This window comes from Nicotiana sylvestris, chromosome 3 (genome assembly GCF_000393655.2).
Source record: "Nicotiana sylvestris chromosome 3, ASM39365v2, whole genome shotgun sequence".
NCBI lineage: Eukaryota > Viridiplantae > Streptophyta > Magnoliopsida > Solanales > Solanaceae > Nicotiana > Nicotiana sylvestris.
In genome coordinates, this window is record NC_091059.1 from 133,756,923 (window position 1) to 133,766,064 (window position 9,142).

The window sequence follows — 9,142 nt, forward strand, 5'->3', positions numbered from 1 at the left end:
TTGGTGTGAATACGTACATATAATTAATTTTCAAATAACCTAATTTTATATATATTTCCCACGTCACCATGCATAAAAGTTCAATGCAAAACGTTCAAGTCAAAAGTTTCCTTCTTAAATAATAATGGCAAAATACATAAGTTGCCACATGACCTATGGGCCAATTTCCCTTACACACTTTTTGTGGACGATAATAATATTACATATGCAAGCTTTTTAAGCGTATCTAGTACACACCTTCTTTGATTAGGTCCAAGCGTGTGTAACACAAAACAGTAGAAGCGCGTGAAAAGTAGAAGTAGACAATTTCTGACTTAAATCGAAGGCTAGAAACAAATCCCAACGGCCAATTTTAAACAAATAAAAGGGCCCCCGACCCATTCCTTCTCAAATTGGGCCTGTTTTCCCCCTTCTTCTTCCTCGTCGAAAGCTCGAAAGTTGCAGAAATATTTTTCTTTTTGAAATCTTCTTATGCGATTTTCTATTGCCAATATAATCTTCTTCTTCTACTTCTTCCTTCTCTGTTTCGACATTATAATTTTTAGAGTTCAATTTTAGGGTTAGCGAAAATGCATAATCTGAGAAAATTTTGTTATTGTGGTGAAGAAGATGTGGTGACACAGTCATGGAGTGTTGATAATCCCGGACGTCAATTTTACGGATGTCCATTTTATGAGGTAAATATCAATTGTACTTTTATAAGCGATTTTATATTCCTTAATAATTTTTCTCTTCGATTTTCAGATGGACGAATGCTCGGGATGTAATTTCTTTGTGTGGTTTGATCCCCAAGCACTTGAAAATTGTGATTTTGGGGTTGCTTAAGAAGAAGAGGGCGTTCGATGCATTATTGAAGGAAAATAGGAATCAAAGAAATTGGAAGAGATTGTGTATTGATTTTAATTGTAATTGTATTGAAGTTGATTATGTTTGGTAGTTCTAAAGAATGGTATATTATGTAAGACAATGAATGAAGCTTTTTGGTGGATTCCTTTGTTAGAAATGAATGAAATTTTTTATAATTGTTAATGTTGTTTGGTTTGTGATTGTTGCTATGTGAGCTGAAAATGCAGATAATACACTGCTTACACAGTTAAATGGTGGCTGAAATTGTTGTTTAAAATACAGATCAAATGCTAAAATACTGAAGTTGTAATACTAAAGAGATGAATCTGCCCAGAAATTTTTAGTTTAAAACACATAAAACCATAAAGTAAAGGTGTTTATTACAGTCATCTAATAGCAGCATGCCTTAACAAAAATAAGTACATCTTAACATCATACCAAAATAACAACAATCTGCCTTAATAAAATAACAACATTCAATACACCACTTAACAACAGTTCCAAAATAACTTAACAGCAATTCCAAAATAACTTAATAGTGTTTCACAATAACAACATTCAATACACAACTACATATAGTTGTTCTTGGATGGCTGGGATGATGAACTTGCTTGACTTAGGTTGGAATGGGATGCAGCAGTTCTTTCAAATTTTCTTCTAGTAATGGCTGGACTACCATTCCATTTTACTCCACTTGTTGGCTTGTAGGCACATTCATGAATATATGTTGAGGGCCTCCTTTCACCACCATGAGAAATCACTCTTGGTTTACCTCCACCAAACTGCAAACAAGTAAAGTATTTAGTATAGTAGTTTAACCAAACAAGACATAAACTTAAGTTTGCAGTACTTATAAAAAAAACTTGTGAACCCACTGCTTGATTGAAACAGTCCAATCCCAGAACTTTTAGTTCCTCTTCCACTACCTCTACCAGTTCCTCTTCCTCTTCTAGAGGCAAAAGCAATTGAAGCTTAACGTGTATTACTTCCTCTACCTCTACCAGTTCCTCTTCCTTTGCCAGTAGCAGCATAGGCAGAAGTAGTTGAAGCTGAAAGTGTTGGAGCAGTTGTTCCTCTTCCTTTTCCTCCCATGCTTTCTCTATAAGAAGCATTTGCAAGAGTGGAGTTTGCAGGCCTTGGTTCTTGGGGAAATTGCTTTTGTTGAGTCTATAGCCACCACATGTTTGAACATGTTGTCACACCTCCTTTTTCCGTCCCCGCGGGGGGTGAAAGAGTTTTTCCAATTAAAGGACAATCGAAACGGGATTTGTTTGTTTATTTCAGAGTCGCCACTTGGGAGATTTAGAGTGTCCCAAGTCACCAATTTTAATCCCGAATCGAGGAAAATAATGACTTTGTATTACAGTCCGCGAACCAAAAATCCGGATAAGGAATTTTGTTAACCCGGGAGAAGGTGTTAAGCATTCCCGAGTTCCGTGGTTCTAGCACGGTCGCTCAACTGTTATATTCGGCTTGATTATCTGATATAATACATATTATAACTTATGTGCAAATTTTATCCTTTAGCCGCTTTTATTATTATATTTTAAAAGAATATGAACATCGTTTAAAAACATGTCTTTGGATTGTGTCACATGAAATGCACCCGCGATCCGGAACGCATTTTTATTCAATGTTTTGGGATTTGGATTTGGGTCGCATAAATGCGCACCCGAGTTTAAGAGGGTAAGATTATTAAAATGCGCGCCTACAGCAATTAGCGTATTATTATTTTTGGGTAAGGCCGTGGAATTTTGCTAAAACGGCTCATCCCGAAGTCTAAGTAATTTTAATTAAACATTTATCGAGGGCCCCGCAATTTGTGTGTTTTATTGGGCGAGGCTCATCTCATTTATTTTAAAAAGATAATCCTAAAGTGGCTACATTTTTTCTATTAAAATTGTCTCTACAAAATGAAAGAGAAAAAGGTCTTAATTTATTTACATGCGTGAGTTGTTATATTTGGGTTTCGAATATGATTCATAAATTCTAAAAATGATGCAAGCGGGGCAATCTGTTGCCAATGCGGGCCCAGGCTCAACGTGTATGGCATAAACTAGATCTGGGTCATCTTATTCACATGTTACTACCTAGTTACATTATACTAGGCATGTTCACAGTTTGTCAAATTAAAAAAAAACTTAGCAATCTAATTTTAATTCTAAACCATTTACATGCTGAAATTAACCAATAGTATTTAACTAAACAACATTCCTACAAGTTCCTAAATGGTCTATTCGTTTGATGAACTAACGTGCTTTTTGAGACATGATAATCATCCAACAATAACGAATTAACTAGACGGAGTTACTACACCATTTATTTATTTATTAGGCAATATATAGATAGTTCGTCTGTTAAGCTATCGTCAGATGTTCCACTATATATATTAACAGCTACATGATTCTGATTAGAGTAAGCTAAATAATTTATATATACAAATAAAATTCAGAATATAATTAAAATAAATTTAGAACTTCAACTCTTCATTTTTTTGTATTCATGCTTCATGTTTCAGTTTACAATAATCAGCGTGTCAGTTGTGTACCTGATATTGGAAGCAAAAGAAAAGGGAGATCAGCAGAAATTCAGTATCATACAACAACAACAACACCCAGCAACCAGCAATGAGAAACCAGTGACGGATTTTAAAACTCAAGATAAAAATCCAGAAAACACCAACAACAATCAACGGACAGAAGCCAAGGAAATTTTTTCAGATTTGAAAGACTAATTAATGTTCAACCCTTAATTTTTGAATCCGTATATTAGAATATTTAAATTGTATATCAGGTGTATATTATTCTTCTTTTGAATTTCCAGAATGTTTTTCTTTTTATTTTTGGAGTCTTAGTATTTTCGGAATTTTTCTCTCTCTTTAATATCCAGCTCTTTTTTTCTCTATCTCTCTCTCTTCTTTTTTTTCTCCCTCCTAAAAATCTGATCAAGTCCCCTCTTTATTACCATCTTTCAGCATTTTTAAACATAAAAACCCACTATCTTCTCACGCATCCCCTTTTAATCTCACTACCTAATGTTTTGTCCCCCACTATATTAAACAAATACCCCATTATATCTTGTCCCCCATGCTTATTTTAAACAATTGCATTATTCTCCACCATTATATCTTGTCCCTCGTTATTGATTATTTTAATATTATTTTAATCCTAATTGACAGAGCACTCAAAATAAATAATTGTTCAAAATTTTAATTCCAAAAATACCCCTATGACCTTACTGAAATTACCATTTTGAGCTTGAAAATATTATAATTTACCAATCTACCCCTGTCAGCTATAACAAGTTCAACTAATCAATTCTAACCAAAATATAGCAGCTATAACCAATTCCTAATCAAATTTTATTAACAAACTCAAACTATATGATGAACAACAAAGAAACAACTTGAATTATTTTGACTGAACAATGTTTTTACACAACAAACTATTTTCAGATTCACCAACAATGACAAACAAACATATTCAAAGCGTGAGCTCAAATTCAAATTAAACTTTAAACAAAATAAATAAACAGATTCAAATCACTAAACTCAAATAATCAATTGATCTTCAAATTAAATTCAAAAAAATTACAACAAAGATACATGATTCAAACTAAACCAAAAAATTAAAAACCAAAACATAAACTCACATTAAATCACTGAATTAAAAACGAACTTCAAACAAAATGAACACGAATTAAATCTATAGTAAACAACAAACATGACGGATTCAAATGATTTAAACTAACACTTTTCTATATTAAAACTAAATCCTTTTAAATTAATAAAACAAACTGAAGAAATAATTAATTGGACTTTAATTTAAATCTAACAATATTATAATTAAACTAACAATTTCTTCCTAAAAATAAACAAGAAAAATGAATGAAACAAACTGAAAGATAAAAAAATGATGAACATGAAATTAATATCAAACATATTTGATTTCAAATTCGAAAAATATCAAACAAATTACGGACAGAAACGAAATTTAAACCAACTAACCGGATCGGAACGACGAAGAACTTTGAATGAAAACAAATATGTCCGTAAGCGATTATCGCACCAAAACAATTCGACGACGAAGACGATCCGAATAAGAGAGAAAACACACAAATACAAGCAGCTCTTTTTACTCTTCATGGGAAATTATAGGTTTGGATTATCAGATATGATGCCAAATGCTTGGTTTTACAAGCTCAAGGACATGAGCAAAATCAGCAGCATGAAAACGAAGCAGAAGGCAGCATGTTTGGATGGTGAAACAATATCGAGGGCAGCAGCAATGTGAAGAAACAATAGCGCAGCAGCATTAATCCTGCTGCTTGTGGTTGGATATCGACGCTGCCCAACTGGTGGCGGGCAGCAGGCTGGGCGACGGAAATGGTGGTGGGTTCAGCTGGGGGCTGTTTGGGACGATGAGGAAGATGAGGGAAGGGATGACTATGGAGCTCAATGGACTGAGCTGTGCGATGAAAAAGAAGAAGAAGCCGCAGCCATGAGAGCTCGAGCTCGAGCTCGAAGAAGATGGCGACGACGAAGGTTGTTGGTTCGACGAAGATGATGACATGATGATGGGCAGCTCGCGCGATGGCTGTTGGAGCTCGTCAAAGAAGAAGAGGCAGTGACCATGGCGGACTGGGGTTCGAGGTCGTTCATGGTGCCGGTTCGCGGCGAGGGGTCGTTTGGTCGACGAGGCTGGAAGTCGTTTGGACTGGTGAAGACGAAGAAGATGAAGATGGGGGTGGCTGGGTTGTTTGGTCGTGCATGGACGACGTGGGGGGCAGGGGTGTGAGGGGAAAGGGCTTCCATGGTTGCTTAGGGTGTTTGGGATTTTGGAGAAGAAAAAGAGGGAGGGGGCGGGTAGTTTTAGGTGTTAGGGTTTTTTGGAGTGGAAAATGAAAAATGGGAAGATGGGGGTGGGTCTTTGGGGTTATGGACTGGGTTGACCCGGTTTGAAATGGACCGGGTCGTAGGGAAGGTTGGGTATTTTTTGGGCCTGTGGCTTGAATTTGAAGAAGAGCCCAATTCCGATTCTCTTTATATTTTTTGCTCTATTTTCTTCTACTTTCTAATTAATAAAACTAAAATTCTAAATTAAGTTATAAACTAAATTAACTTATCAAAAATGCTAAATAATTCCCAATAACTATTATCGCACATTTAAATAGCAATTAACGATAAAATCGCACAATTTAGACGTTAAATGCTAAAATGCAACATACATTATTTTTTTATGATTTTCTCATTTTTTGTAAAACAAACTTAAATAAATACTAAATGAAAATGCGACATATTTTATATTTTTATTAATTTAAACGAATAAATATGCACAAACAAAAATACAAATAATTATACAAAAATACCACAAAAATTCAAAAAATTGCACACCAAAGAAAAATTGTTTTATTTTGAATTTTTTGGGAGTAATTCTTTCATAGGGCAAAAATCACGTGCTTACAGCTGCCCCTCTTTGCCCGAAGACACGAAGGGTTTTTGTGCAAAGATAAAGTGAGCGATTTTTGCCCATCCGAGTACTCTGTGTGAAGCATTTTGGAGTAATTATCCCTCTTGACACTCGTCAATCCTTTTGTCAATTCCCTTTTGCTAGAGATATCTTTCTTGACACTAGCCTCGCGCTTGTTCCTTGCTGACTATACCACTTGGATGTACTAGTCAGATCTCATCTTGCATAATTGAAAAGCCGATGGCAGATTTTGAAATTATTTCTCACTTGTTCTGACCAAACAGACTCTACTGGGGAATTTTTCTATGAAAGGAGAAAGACAAACAAAAAGGAACCGAATAAAAGACAAAGGAAAAAGATGACTCTTTAACAAGAGAAACTATAAATAAAAACCTATCAAACGCAGATACCGACTCTAATGGTCATGACATGCGTATGTGGCCTATCCTCTACCGTCAATCGTCTTTCAAGATCTTCATTTAGTGATTCCCCATCTGATTCTCAATCTTATTCGACTTTGTAGTGCCCGAAGGGTTTTCACTATCAAGCCTCTCTCATTTTGTTTTTTTTTCCAGCTTTCACCGCCTTATGGTGTCCGTGAAGATTTTCACCGATAAGACTCTCTCATTTGTATCACTTTCCAGCTGGGGATTTGGAGTGTTGCCGGTATGATTCTCTCTGCTGGGGATTAGAGTCCCTTCTGCTGTGGGATAGAGTGTTATGTTCACCGGTAAGACTCTCATTTGTCTGACTTAGCATCTTTTGAAGACTGATCAGAAGGTCTTTCTTTGGACCGTAATGTGGGTTTTTTGGATAGGCTAGAAAGAAAGGGTATTAAAGGCTCAAAAACAAATCAATTTGAGGTTCAAAATTACAACCTTCGGAACCATATTTGTTTACGACAAGCGCAACTCTTGCCCCAATTTATTGCTTGGGGATTATTTATTTATTTTTATTTTATTACACCATGATCGAGCCGTGAGGCGCCTACGTATCCTCTTTGAGGAATCAGGTCGAACGTAGTTCCCAATTCCTTTGTTTTTCTTGTGACTTTTTTTTTCTTGTTATCATTTTTCTCTTTTCTTTTCATCATTTTTTTTCGTTTTTGTTGATTTTTTTCTTTTTCTTTTTGTGTCTTTTTTTCTTTTTCTTTTCTTTTCTTATCTTTTTATGTTTGTGTTTCTACTCTTTGCTACTGATTCCGAAAGAGGGGTATGAAAGAAAAAATAAACAAGGCTCAAAAGGGGTAACGAAGGATAAAGTGTTTAGGTAGCAGAACGAAATGTCTTCGTCATTCCAGTCTTCAAAATATGTCAAGTGCAAACAACACAATTGAACATAGATTTATAGTCTCTTCTGATGGTGCTGGACTTGACAATTATATTCTTCATTTGCTTTTCATTTGTCATTTCTAAAGCACCGTTGGCGACACTCTCACTCTCATTATCATGAACGACCCTCATGTCAATTTGGCGAATCTTGCCTTTAACGATTTTCTTTATGTTTTACTTGCCCCAGTTCCATATGACTCGAGCTCCGAATAATTTCAAACTGTCCTTATTTCCTTTAAATGTTCTGGTCACCTTTCCAGGGTTTTATGATTAACTTTTAAGATTAGGCCCAAACTGTGTGCGCATGACATGTCACTAGAATCGGCGCTGAACAAAAATGATAAAAGGACCAAAAAGATGACTGGAAATAATAAAAGAACGGATTTTGCATTAGACTACTAGTGAAATGGCTTGAATAACAAAACAAACAAAACAAACCAAAATAAAATCCTAAAACAGCCTGGACAAAACTTAAACAAACCGCTATGACAAAATGGAAAGATAAGAAAGTTTGATGCAAGACAATATCCGAATTACAACCCTAATAATCTGGAGAACAGAAATGACAACAAAATAAGCCACCAAAAGCTTCTCTCTGCTAACCAAGGAACGGAGCGTCCTCCCACTTTATCAAAACTGGCATCTTAGCCACTGATCTTCGCATCAGTATTGCCCAGACCATTACAACCTTCAATATTATCAATCCTCAGTCAACAAGTTCCCAATAGGATTCGAGTGCTTCTGTCATCAGACCTCATTCCTGCAAAGTGTGCTTCTAGATCTTGTGTATCTGGTTTACCTCAAACCAACCACCTTAACTTTCTTTGTGATTCAAAGCAAAACAGGTTAGAATGGACTGAATCGGTCCTCATTATTAACAACATCTTTTTTCCTTTTTTTTCCTTTTTTTCATTTTTTTCCATTCTTTTTTTTCTTTTTTGTTGTGGTCGAATCTTATGGAGATTGCCTACGTATCATGACCCCGCATGAATCAGACCTTGCGTAGTTCGGACCAATAAAAGATAAATAATAATAAAACATTTTTTTTCTTTTTTTTTTTGGAATTTTCAATTTTCATATTAAAACAAACTTGATTACAAAAGTTTAAAAACTGACCATACTAACAGACTTTGACAAAAGATAACAAACGGCCTCGAAAATCAAATAGCCTGCATACTCTAATCAAAGAATTACAAACTCAAAGACAAACGACCAGTTTCTTTCCCCGTTTGACAAAGGCAACCAAACAGTTATTTTTCAAATGTGCCCCCTTCCCAATTTCATATGAATTTTGAGGCCGGGAAGGATTATTTTATGACACTTTACAAACTTGCCCATTCTTTTACGAAAATAGCCTTTCGACAACTGAAAGATACTCTGAGGCTATTTCGGCAAGAACGGTTTAAGACGCGGCCGAAGCTGGCTTGGCTTATTTTTGACTAAAAATCCAAACGGTGTTCACCTAACCGCTGACTCTTTGTTTTTTTCTTCAAATTA